Genomic DNA, 12548 nt, shown 5'->3' with positions numbered 1-12548 from the left:
CTGGAACTACCTGCCCATTGATAATTAGGCAGGCACCTTTGCCGTATTGTTTTTTGGCATCTGATAAAATCTTTTTTGCTTAGGGAAGCCTACCCAGACATGTAGGCCCATATGCAGTGTTGCAGCACCACTGGTGCAACAGGAATCTGTTAAGTACAATTGTTTAATTGCACACCGAAATGGAGAATGTCCCAATGTTGCTAAGAGTTTAACATTGGGATATTCCATTGGAGTATACTAAGCTAGAAAGAGCTCCCTGGGCTTGTAGCTGAGCTGATGATTAACTGTTGATATCCTCTACTAGCCTTCATGTCCAGGATTTCAAAGGCAGTGTCCAGGCCTTTTTTACTTTTTGAAATATGGCAACCCTACAGAAGTGTTTAACCTTAGATCAGGGGTGGCCAACTCCCAAGATACTGCGATCTACCCCATAGAGTTAAAAACTGGCAGTGTTCTGCCCCCCCCCCCTTTTTGAGTTCAGGTCAAAGTTGTTGAGCAGGCATCTCCAAACCTTGGCCCTCCAGATACAACTCCCATGATCCCTAGCTAACAGGACCAGTGGTCAGGGATGATGGGAATTGTAGTCCAAAACATCTGGAGGGCTGAAGTTTGGGGATGCCTGTTGTTGAGCTTTTTTTTTTAGGAAGGAAAGCCCTGTTTTGGGGGGGGGTGCAGGCCAACACTGTTGAACTCTTTTTAGGGGAGCCAAAGTTGTTGAGGTTGTTTGGGGGGAGCCAGTGATCTACCACAGACATCAAGTGATCTACCGGAAGATCACGATCTACCTATTGGACGTGCCTGCCTTAGATCACATGATTAAGGTATTCAATTGCAAATTCGCCATTTTGAAAGGGAGTTGCCTTCGTTTTTTGTTCCCAGGTGCAGTAAGAGAAGGATGTAATAAGATGCCCTCCAGGAGCTGTATAGCTTTATTAGGCTAGATGCAGGCTAATTTGGCAAGCTATGGGACATACAGAGCTTAGATTTCAGCTCTGGGAGTAATTATATTATGTAGAAGAAGAAGAACCTAGGTTTGAATATGCATATGCTTTGTACCAGGGCCGTCTTAAGTATATCTGGCGCCCTGGCGCCGTGGTGCGAAGATCCCTCCGGCGCCCCACCCCGTTTCACAGCGCGGCTGTCTGGCGGGCACAGCAGCACGGCGCCCCCCCCCCCCGTGGTGGCCCAGCGCCCTGACGCATTGCGCCACCCAGCCTTGCCTTAGGGCAGGCCCTGCTTTGTACAACTTTCCAGATGTATCGTTGATGTTTTTGCACCCGTTTTTGAAGAAGTTCTGGTTAGTAAAGCTTTGATTAATAATGATGGGTCTGGACAATTTTTATTCCGAAAGGAGTCAACTTTTATGCATCCACTTGCTTCATGCTGGAGTACCCCATTGCTAGTATTGAAGTAGAAGTTGCTAATTCAAAGGGGCATGATGAACACCTAATCTCAGGGTCATGGGTTTGAGCCCCACCTTGGGCAAAAGATTCCTGCATTGCAGGGGGTTGGAGCCTTCCAACTCTACAATTCTATGATCAAAGCTATTCATTCTGAAGGAAATCATCCCTGAGTGCTCACTGGAAGGACAGAACCTGAAGCTGAGGCTCCAATACTTTGGCCACCTCATGAGAAGAGAAGACTCCCTGGAAAAGACCCTAATGTTGAGAAAGATGGAGGGCATAAGGAGAAGGGGACGACAGAGGATGAGATGGTTGGACAGTGTTCTCGAAGCTACCAATATGAGTCTGACCAAACTGCGGGAGGCAGTGCAAGATAGGAGTGCCTGGCGTGCTCTGGTCCATGGGGTCACAAAGAGTCGGACACGACTGAACGACACAACAACAACAACAACAACAACAACAACAACAACAACAACAACAACAACAACAACATGTTGGAAGGGGTGTGCATGTGTTCTATATTGCCCTTTGCCTCAGGCGGCAAAATGTCTTGGGCCAGCCTTGAATACATCCCATTTTGTGTCTGGGTGCCTCAGGCCAGAGGGAAGGGCAGAAGGCACTTCTTCACTGTTCATAAGCTGTCTAAGCGACCCTGGTAGGTTGCAGCAACCACACGGATAAGTACGGCTGCCCCAGAACACAATATGCAGAAGATCTTCACACCACACAATGCTTCCCTCATCTTCCCTTTGTTCCATGCCACTGCGTTTTTATATTGTAGCTTCGCTGGGTATATTTTTTGCCCCTGAGGCAAAATGCCAAATAGGATATTTTTTATTTTATAGTTCTAGTGAGAGCTGAGTGAAAGCAACTGGCTAAAGAAAGAAAGGTTGGAGGGTGAAATCGAATGACTGGGCAAAGGGTAAGAGAAGCAATATGAAACAGAATATACTAGATGTTGCAGAAAGTAATAGGGAGCAAAGAATGCCTCAGGAACGAGAAGAAATGGGAAATGGGGGGGGGTGACCGAGGTTGAAATGAACAGGTGCTTTGAATTTGATTAAAAATCTCATAGGAAAACCTCATTTCTTTTCAGTTTTTTTTTTTTACCTGTTAGAAATGTTCACAATACAGGTCATATAATATGTTGCTACAATGCCTTTGTAATTATAAAATGATCATTCACTTCTCTAGCAGCTGCCATTTAATTGTTTGTGGGTCATTAATCGGACAGCCCAGTTTGGAAAAAATTAACTAGTAAAATCCAATAGGTTCAAAGGCCATTTTGAGCCGACTGAGCCAAACAGAAAAACCTTTCAAATATTTTCTTGTTGTTGTTGGCGGAAAATAAACACAGTCATACCTTGGTTTTTTAATTTAATCTGTTCCGGAAGTCTGTTCCACTCCCGGAACAGTTTGAAAACCAAGGCACAGCTTCTGATTGGCTTCCGGTTTTCAATCGTTTGGGAGCCAAAACATTCGAGTACAAAGGCGTTTGGCTTCCGAGGTTCCAACGTAATAATTTGGATGATGGTGGAGAGTCAGAAGTGATGAAGTAAAGTACAATGATTCCTGCTGGTGGAAGGTTGAGATTAGGCAAATTCTCATTAAAAAGAAAGGCAATGGGTATCTCTGAGATAGTTATGGAGAAACACCCCCCCCCCACACACACACACACCTCATTCAGTCTGTAATTGGGGCTGGCAAAGCAAATTATTTCCTCACAAATCAGGAAATGGCTGTGCACATGCTATACCATCAGGAAATGCCATCAGGAAATGGCTGTGCACATGCTGGGCACCACAGTTCAAGAAGGATACTGATAAGCTGGAACGTGTCCAGAAGAGGGCAACCAAAATGGTCAAAGGCCTGGAAACGATGCCTTATGAGGAACGGCTTAGGGAGCTGGGTATGTTTAGCCTGGAGAAGAGAAGGTTAAGGGGTGATATGATAACCATGTTCAAATATATAAAAGGATGTCATATAGAGGAGGGAGAACGGTTGTTTTCTGCTGCTCCAGAGAAGCGGACACGGAGCAACGGATTCAAACTACAAGAAAGAAAATTCCACCTAAACATTAGGAAGAACTTCCTGACAGTAAGAGCTGTTCGGCAGTGGAATTTGCTGCCAAGGAGTGTGGTGGAGTCTCCTTCTTTGGAGGTCTTTAAGCAGAGGCTTGACAGGCATCTGTCAGGAATGCTTTGATGGTGTTTCCTGCTTGGCAGGGGGTTGGACTGGATGGCCCTTGTGGTCTCTTCCAGCTCTATGATTCTATGATTCTATTATACCTTTAAGGCACTTTCAAAGTGCATCCTGTCCCTCAGAGAATTCTGGGTACTGTAGTTTACTTCAGTTCTCACAGAGTTAAAATTCCCATCAACCTTTAACTACAGTACCCAAGATTCCTTGAGGGTGGTGGAGGCGTGTTTTGAATGTACTTTATATATACGCATCAACTGCCCTGGAAAAAAAATTGGACAGCTGTTTTTTTCTTGCGAGAGTACAGCAGCCAAAATGGCTGCTGGCAGAATTTGTGTTTCTTGGGCATGGGAGTAAAGTAAGGTTAGGATGAGGCCGGGGCTCCTTTTGCAAAAGCATTTATCAACATCATTCTGAAGGACTTTTGCCCATTCGGAGTGAGGGTGAGGAATTCTTGCCCTCACTCTAATTTGGCTTCAAGGAATCATCACGTAGCCAAATCTGGCTACTGAGTGCTGTTATTTTATTTATTCATTTACTTTTATTAGACCCTGCACCTTCCTCCAAAGGAACCCAGGGCTCCTTTAGAGTCACATTCACTACACAATCCCCACTGGGCTTAGATCTCAATTCCAAGGAGAAGAAGACCCAGCTGAAGTACACAGTAGAGGGGTTAGGTACCGGTACTGAAAAAGCATAAAACGATTTGTTTTTAAATAGCAGAATTCAGCTCAACCAGTCTAAAGTTGGAGCTAGTCCAGCATCCTGATTGTTGAGGAGGGGGACATTTGTACCCACTCCAAACCACTAGGCTGGGGTGGGGACCTCTCCATCCATCCTTCTCCTGTTTTTTTCCTTCCTTTTTGCTAGGGTTTTGGGGGACCAGAAAAAAAATGCTTAGGGGGCCAGATCAGGCTGGCTAGGCTATCGCATTCCCTCTAATACCAACCACTCACATCTCCCACAGAAACAAAAGTTCTCTGTTGGGATCGCCAAGACAAAGAAAGGAGGCTGTGTGATATTCTACTGCCCTGTGGAAGATACTCTGCGGTGATAAACGGCATTCCACAAACCAGCTTGCAGAATTACAGGACAGATTGCATCATATGTCAAAGTAGCTTTGTGCCATGTGTCAAAAAGGGTGGGGGTGGGGAGAGAGAGAGAATAGGATGTGGAACCTGAGTTATGAAACGTTTGACGAAAGAAAAATGTCCTGATGTCACAAAATGTTATTCATACTGCAAGGGGGGTGAGGGGCATTTCTGCGAAACATTTCATGCTTTGCAATCATTCCTCCCCGCTTGTCTTACAGCAACCTTGAAGAAGAAAGCCAAAGTTTGGAAGACAAGTATGTCTGAGCAGCCTCATAAATACTATAGCCCAATGCATCTCCCCAAACTGTAAGATAAGCACATCAAATTTGTCCTTGGGAACTGCCAAGTTCCACCTGTAGCTCTAACAAAGTTTCTTACTATTTCTGGGTTAGCGGAGTCTGTAACCTGAACCGTTTGTAACCCGAAGTACCACTGTTTAAGGCAACGTCCTGCGTTCACTGTGGAGAATAATATGCTAGATTAGAAGAACCTTGAGTTTTATCCAGAAAGGCTGAAATACTTAGGTTATCTGTGATAACACGTTCTTTCATTAACATGGAGGCTGCAAAGAAACAAAGAAATGGGAAAGGGGGGGCACGAAATTATTGATGTAATGAAGTTAGAAGAATCAGCATAAAGGAGATTACTCACTAAATACATAGAAGCATAGAATTGTAGAGTTGGAAGAGGCCTTTGCCTTGCCCACCTTAGCAGACAAAATGACTTGTTATCAGAACACCATTTACATTTCCCATGAAGCTTCCTTTCATTTCCTTTCGCATCAGCCAAGTTTCCTGCCGTGCAGCAGCACGTCATGTTATTAAAAGCTGGATAAGTACATGAAGCCAAAATGGATCTTATTTGTATAAACAACTTGCAATTGAGCACTTTTATTTCCTTTTCCCAATTGCCCTTTGTATCGTGGCTTCGTGATCTACTTCACTCGTACACCAAATGAGACTCTCCAGATCCCCAAAGCAGGCTGGGCTAAAGACCTGTGAGAGTAGAAGAGGAGAAAATATTGTGTGTTTTATAATTGATCCCTGAAGCAAAGTACAAGAATCCGGAGGAGGAAATTGTTGTGGTTAAGAAGCATAAAACATATTTGTATCTAGGGTGAATTTAAAAAGGGAGGTGGGGAAGAGAACTTCAAAGCGAGGTCGTCATTTGAATAGCATCAATAATCCAGTGGTGCTATATATATATACCGTAACAGCATCTGAGCTCTCTGAGCCAGGTTCTTCTACAGTTAGACCCAGCAAAGTATTTTTCTGTGCATTTATTTCTAAAAACCCAAGGAGTTCTTTTCAAGTTTCAAACATCAACCCCAGATCAGTAGGGGGAGTCCTACTCGCTTTCATTCTTCTTCTTCTTTGGCGATCACTCGTAGCTGAGTAAGATTGTCTTCCATAAACACAGTTTTAACAATGAGTCCGTAAGTTGCCAAGTCTGGATTCACACGTCCTTCTGCAGTGGGGATATTGGTTCCCGGGTGGGAGTTAATCACGGTGTGGATTTGCCAAGCATGCCTTCCTCTTACCATGTTTCTCCCTTGCATCCTGAGTTCGAGTATCTTCAAAGCCCATGACACCTTTGGTAAAGGCTGTTCTCCAGCTGGAGCGCTCGCAGGCCAGTGTTTCCCAGTTGTCAGTGTTTATACTACATTTTTGGGAAGGGACCCAGGTGGCGCTGTGGTTAAACTACTGAGCCTAGGGCTTGCTGATCAGAAGGTCGGCGGTTCAAATCCCTGTGACGGGGTGAGCTCCCGTTGCTTGGTCCCAGCTCCTGCCAACCTAGCAGTTTGAAAGCATGTCAAAATGCAAGTAGATAAATAGGAACCGCTACAGCGGGAAGGTAAACGGCGTTTCCATGTGCTGCTCTGGTTTGCCAGAAGCGGCTTTGTCATGCTGGCCACATGACCTGGAAGCTATATGCCGGCTCCCTCGGCCAATAATGTGAGTCGGTCACGACTGGCCCTAATGGTCAGGGGTCCCTTTACCTTTATACTACATTTTTAAAGATTTGCCTTGAGATACAACTCAATTAGCCCTGTGCCCTTTATGAAAGTTTTAGATACAGAAATCAGCAGCGCGAAGTTTCTCACAAACGTGAACACTCGGTGTCATGGATATGGCATGGGAGTTATAGTATGAACAACTCTGAATCCTTGGTCAAGAGCAATGGATGCTGGGAGAGACAGCAAGAGCAGGCTGGGCCTTTAACAAAACTTGCTAAGTCCCTCTCTGCTAGCCCCAATTAGCTGCCTGCAAAGGAATGTGGTAATTGCCTTTGGCTGAAGAAGAAACACCGGTGTTCCCTATTTCCTTATGGTACGGATGGGAGGGGGTTTAATCACTCTATCCTGTCCACCTGGGGTCGGCTTGACCCTGATGAGTTGGGAGGGAATGAGAGAACTGTCTTACTATCTGCTAGTATTAGATCAGAGTGTGAAGTAAGACAGGTGAAGACAAATGGGCAGCACCTGAAATCATTGGTAAACTGCTAATTGGAGCCTCATTTCCATTGGTGGGAAAACGGAACCCCACCTGACCCTTTCCCCATAACTTGGGAGTTCTAGCATTAGAACTTTGCATTTTGCCACTTGCAATTTTGCCAGAGCTTCTGCGAGTATGAAGCTGTGAGAGGAGAAGGGGGGCCTGCGGGCTGCGCCTTCTGAAAGCTTTGCAACAAGTTATATCTGCATAACCGTATGTATCCTTTAGTTAGAGCAATTTGTATGCTTATGTTTATTATTTGCGATCTCTGTAACCTCACAAGAAATGTGCACTGCTATTTTTAAGTTGTATGTTTTACACTTTTTAATAAAGCCTTGAAAAGGTATATTTTGGATTTGGACCTTGAGTATTGTTCAGGGTGGGGCAACTAGTCCGGTCCCTTGACCATTTGGTCGCATACTGAGTGTTGGGCTGCACAAGTGAGTGGGCCTGGGTTTGAGTAAAGAAACCAAACCAGTTGAATTTCTGCCTGCTTTATTAAGAGTAGTCAGAGGCTTGCGACCTTGTAACAAGGCGGAGAACTTTCCCTTTTGGGCTCTCTGGCCAGGTGCAAGTGAGAAAGGGTGGTGGCAGCGAACTACCGGGAAATTGTTTTGACTACGGCTCACAAGAGAAGTGCCGAGTTGTGTGTTTCCCACAAGCTGCTCAAGCCAGGAGATTGGCTGGGACAGGCAAGTGAGAGCCACCGACCATTACACTCGGTGTGACCACTTGCTGCAGTCTGAAAATCAAGCTGTTGTCTAAGTCACAGGGTGTCAAGGCTCTTCCCAGCCAAAGGAATGCACATGGAAGGTAGTTATTTATTGTCAAAGATAACACAGTTGCTTCTACAACTCTGGATATCTGCAACCACTGATCTAATGGCTAGGCAGCTATTCCCAGGTCTATGGGATCTTTGGATAAAGGGTGGTATATAAATTGAATTATTATTATTATTATTATTATTACACACATAGTGTATGTTGTGCATTTTAAAAAAATCAAATAACTGAAATAAGAGGAAGGATGAAATGCAACTTATAAAATTTTATTTTACGTTTTAGTATTGTTTTTATTTTGTGGGTAGTAATTTTTATTAGTTTCAATTACAATAACTCAATAAAAGCCTCATTGTCAATGCCAAATTATAATACAATTAATTATGCCAGTTGCTCAGATGCCAAATTATATTGTTTTGTTGGTCCCCGCGAGCCAGAATTGATTTGATAATTTACTTTAACTCTGCATTCCAAAAACTTATAAATGCCAATTACACACCAGTCAGACCCTTACACCGCGGCTGCAATTTTAATGACTTTTTGTTTTGAATTATGCAGGGATGGGCACCATAATCTTTTCAATGCTCAGGGCCTCTAAAGGTCTTAATCTGGCCCTGCTATTGCTTGATGGAATCCAACCCAATCCTGGCCCAATTAGGTCTACGTTTGTCAGCAATTTGCCTGCCTTTCACCCCAGCTGGCCTGCATGGCAGAGGTGCGGATGTGGCAGTGGTTTCGTCACTCTGTTAAACCTGGCTGACCAGGGTTGAGATTGCAGCCAGCCAACGATTCAAAGAAAGTGAGAGGAGCCCTGCCTTCCTTTACGTCTGGTCGCCTTGTCGGAATCCAGAAGCACATGGAAAATCTCGCAGGCTAACTGTGCACTGGCTTTTCCTCCGTAAATCACACCTGCGGATCCCTTTCTTCCATGGCAGTTGCGGCCATGAATCCAGATGCTCTCCACTTATCTGTTTCATTTATTTGCCCTATGAGCAAGCTTCCTAATTTATGAGCAGTCAGGAGACATAAGGGCAGCGTAATTGAAATTACGGATGTGAAAACTGCCGTTAAGTTTAATTAGGACTGAGCACATTAATCGATTAATTGGCGCGATGAACTGATTAATAGCTTGGTGGCAAATTAAAAATACAACCCTGATTAATTGGAGCCGGCCATCTGGCCTCTTCCACTTAGCACCTCTGAGACCCTACGATTCTCTGTCATTGCTTATTCAAGTTTATGTATCCCTTTGCTTTTCCTTTCTGTCTTTTGCAACTGCAAAACTTTGCCTGCAATTGCTTCCAGTGTATCTTATGCAGCAGCTTTCACTCCTGAACATTCAAGCTGCTTTGCCCAAATCTCGATGATCAATCAATTCCAGGTAGCTGCAACTAAGGGTGGATTTGCACACGGGGGGGGGGGGGGGGGTTGCTATAAATAAGTCATAGATTAAATCATTAGAACAAAAGGGGGAAAACACTATGTAAAATTGCATAGAAAAGTTTTGTGCTCTACATCGCCATCTAGTGTTGCATGTTTATAACATATTTAAAATGCTGTTTTTTTTACTAATGTTGCTGAGTCCTAAGAATGTGGAAATATTTCACTTTTGGTTGCTCTCCATTTCTTGTTTATCCAATCCTAGGGTTCTGCACATTTCCACGTCAGTTTATTTTTATTTATTTCTTAAATCCTCATGAATAGCCTCATCGGCACTTTAGTGTGAATTAATATAAACAGTTTTGTATGCAATTTTGCCTAATATACACATCTTCACAACACACTTTCCACTAAAATAATGCAGTTTTGTGTGTTATGTTCACTGATATATGTGCTTACAGTATACAGTGGTACAGTACCTCGGCTTAAGTACACAATTGGTTCCGGAAGTCTGTACTTAACCTGAAGCGTACTTAACCTGAAGCGAACTTTCCCATTGAAATAGTTACAGGTCTTCTGTTTCTAGTGTATCTGAAGAAGTGTGCATGCACACGAAAGCTCATACCAAAATAAAAACTTAGTTGGTCTTTAAGGTGCTACTGAAGGAATTTTTTTATTTTCCCATTGAAAGTTATGGAAACTGGATTAATCCGTTCCAGATGGGTCCGCGGAGTACTTAAACTGAAGCGAACTTTCCCATTGAAAGATATGGAAACTGGATTAATCCGTTCCAGATGGGTCCGCGGAGTACTTAAACTGAAAGTACTCAAACCGAAGCGTACTTAAACCGAGGTATGACTGTATGTACATTTTACCCCAGTGTATGTGTTTTTGTACACATTACATGACCAGAGAACAGCACTGCAAAATATGGAGATTTTAAAGGATGGCTGTGTTTCACTTCTCATATTGCCTCAGAATGTGCTAATTAGGTAGTTTTCTCCATTATATGCAAACACAATCAAATTCCTCCCCCATCCCTTGCTACTGCACACTTTAAAACTCTTATCAATCATTCTATCTTATTCAGCATATTCACTAGTCACATGACACACTGGTTTTGTCTGGCATTTGGACATAATGCAGTAAGAAGTTCTTTCCAAAGCAGTGCTGGAAATAGTGGAAACTTGTCAAAAATGTAGAAACCGAATATTATCGCATGCTTGAGGTCTCGGTTTCATTTGGATGAGAGAGAACATTGTAGACTTGCTCAGACCATTGGTCTATCTAGTTCAGGGGTCAGCAAACTTTTTTCAGCAGGGGGCCAGTCCACTGTCCCTCAGACCTTGGGGGGGGGCGGACTACTGTATTTTTCGCTCCATAAGACACACTTAGTTTTTAGAGGAGGAAAACAAGAAAAAAATATTCTGAATCAATGCCACTGTCAGTGGTGCCGGCGGAGGGAGGAGCAGCCCGCTTTCGGGCTGCTCGTCCCTCCCCTGCCGCTGGGAGTCATGGCTCCGGCAGCAGAGGCATCCCTCCGCTTGAGGGATCCCACTGCTGTCCAGTGCCTTAACTCCATAAGACGCACAGACAGGTTCCCTTCGTTTTTAGGAGGGGAAAAGTGCGTCTTGTCAACCGAAAAATACGGTAGGTTTAGGGAGACTCTGTGAGGTATGTTAGGCTAAGAGAACGTGACTGGTCCAAGGTTACCCAGTGAGGTCTGTGGCTGAGTGTGGATTTGACCCCTGGTCTCCCAGGTCTTTTTCCAGCTCTCTGACTGCTTCTCCACACAGGCTTTGGTCTGTCCAGAATTCTCCACCTGCATTGGATGACCTGATCATCTAGTATTATTAGAAAGAGAGAGAAATATCTCTATCCACTTCCTGCATGCAATTCATGATTTTGTGTAATTTGTCATTTCGTTCCCCCAACAACAATCACTTCTTTTACTCGGCTAAAAAGTCGCAGTACACTGTAACCTTTCCTCTTAGGAAATCTACAAACAAAGACAGCATTACTGAACTTAGCTACTCTTATAGAACTAGCGTTTCCAATTAAGGTAATCACCAGGGAGCAATTGAAGGAGGGATGGAGATTTTTCTCATTTCCATAATTCAGCTTACTTGTATCTAGATGAAGAAGAACCTTCTACATTTGGGGGGGGGGTTGGGGTTGGGGGAGAGACCTAATTACCATTTGGTACTAATTACAAAGAGGAGGAGGATCATTTGAACCAATATTCAGAAAATGCTAGATGGAGGTTTGTTAATGAGTAGAAAAGCCCAGAAAAGATTAAAGTTATGATGCATGATAATCCGAGGCAAGAGCCAATAAAACTCCCTTTGACTTTCCATTTTATAGATGCCTCATAAAATCAAATTGTTACAGAGATCTAGATGTATATATACTAATTGATTCTGGTCCTTATTAAATAAAACTGTTAACAGCCCCCCCCCAAAAGGTGATAGCCTCCAAATTGGTGCAATACTTGATTGTATATTTCTTAGTGCTAACTAGGATAGGAAATATATTTCTAAGCCAATAAGCTTGTAGGCAGTCAGGCCCTGCAATTAGTTCTCGGTTGTAATTTGCACAGGAGCATAAAATTTCTGTAAAACAGGAGGCCCTGTCTGCGGTCTAGCTCACTAAATCTTGGTCACACGTGCTTTTGCCTCTCTGGGAATGATTGCGATGAAATTACCAAGTCAAAAGCTCCGTGAGGCTCATCTGCATGTATGGTAAGATTTGGCTTACAACATTTAGTCCATTAATCAGATTAATCCAACCATCGCCAATCTGATGCCTGTTGTCAGACTGGGCACTTTATGAACCCTCCGAAAGCAGCATCCAACGCTTTCCTTCTGGCAATGAAAGGAATCAACCAGCTGGAGCGATGGAGGGATGGAATTTGCTGCAATTCTCATTCTCTGTCAAGGGGAATTCCAGGTGGGAAATTTCTGGCCATTGTAATAAAACAGTGTGGCATAGTGGTTAAGGCATTATGTACTTTTTTCCTCAATTTTGTTCCTGCCCTTCACCCTAAAGGTCCCAGCATGGGTTTCAACAATGTAAAAAAATATTATCATTCTCCATTTGTTTGTTTATTAAATTTATACACTGCTGTTCATCCGAGGATCATAGGGTGGTTTGCAATATAAAATGCAATATTAAAATCAGTTTAAATGATTTAGAATA

Source organism: Zootoca vivipara, chromosome 8, assembly GCF_965207765.1.
Source record: "Zootoca vivipara chromosome 8, rZooViv2.hap1.1, whole genome shotgun sequence".
In the NCBI taxonomy this organism is placed as follows: Eukaryota; Metazoa; Chordata; class Lepidosauria; order Squamata; family Lacertidae; genus Zootoca; species Zootoca vivipara.
The sequence above is the reverse complement of the archived record's forward strand: the minus strand, read 5'-3'. Positions refer to the sequence as shown.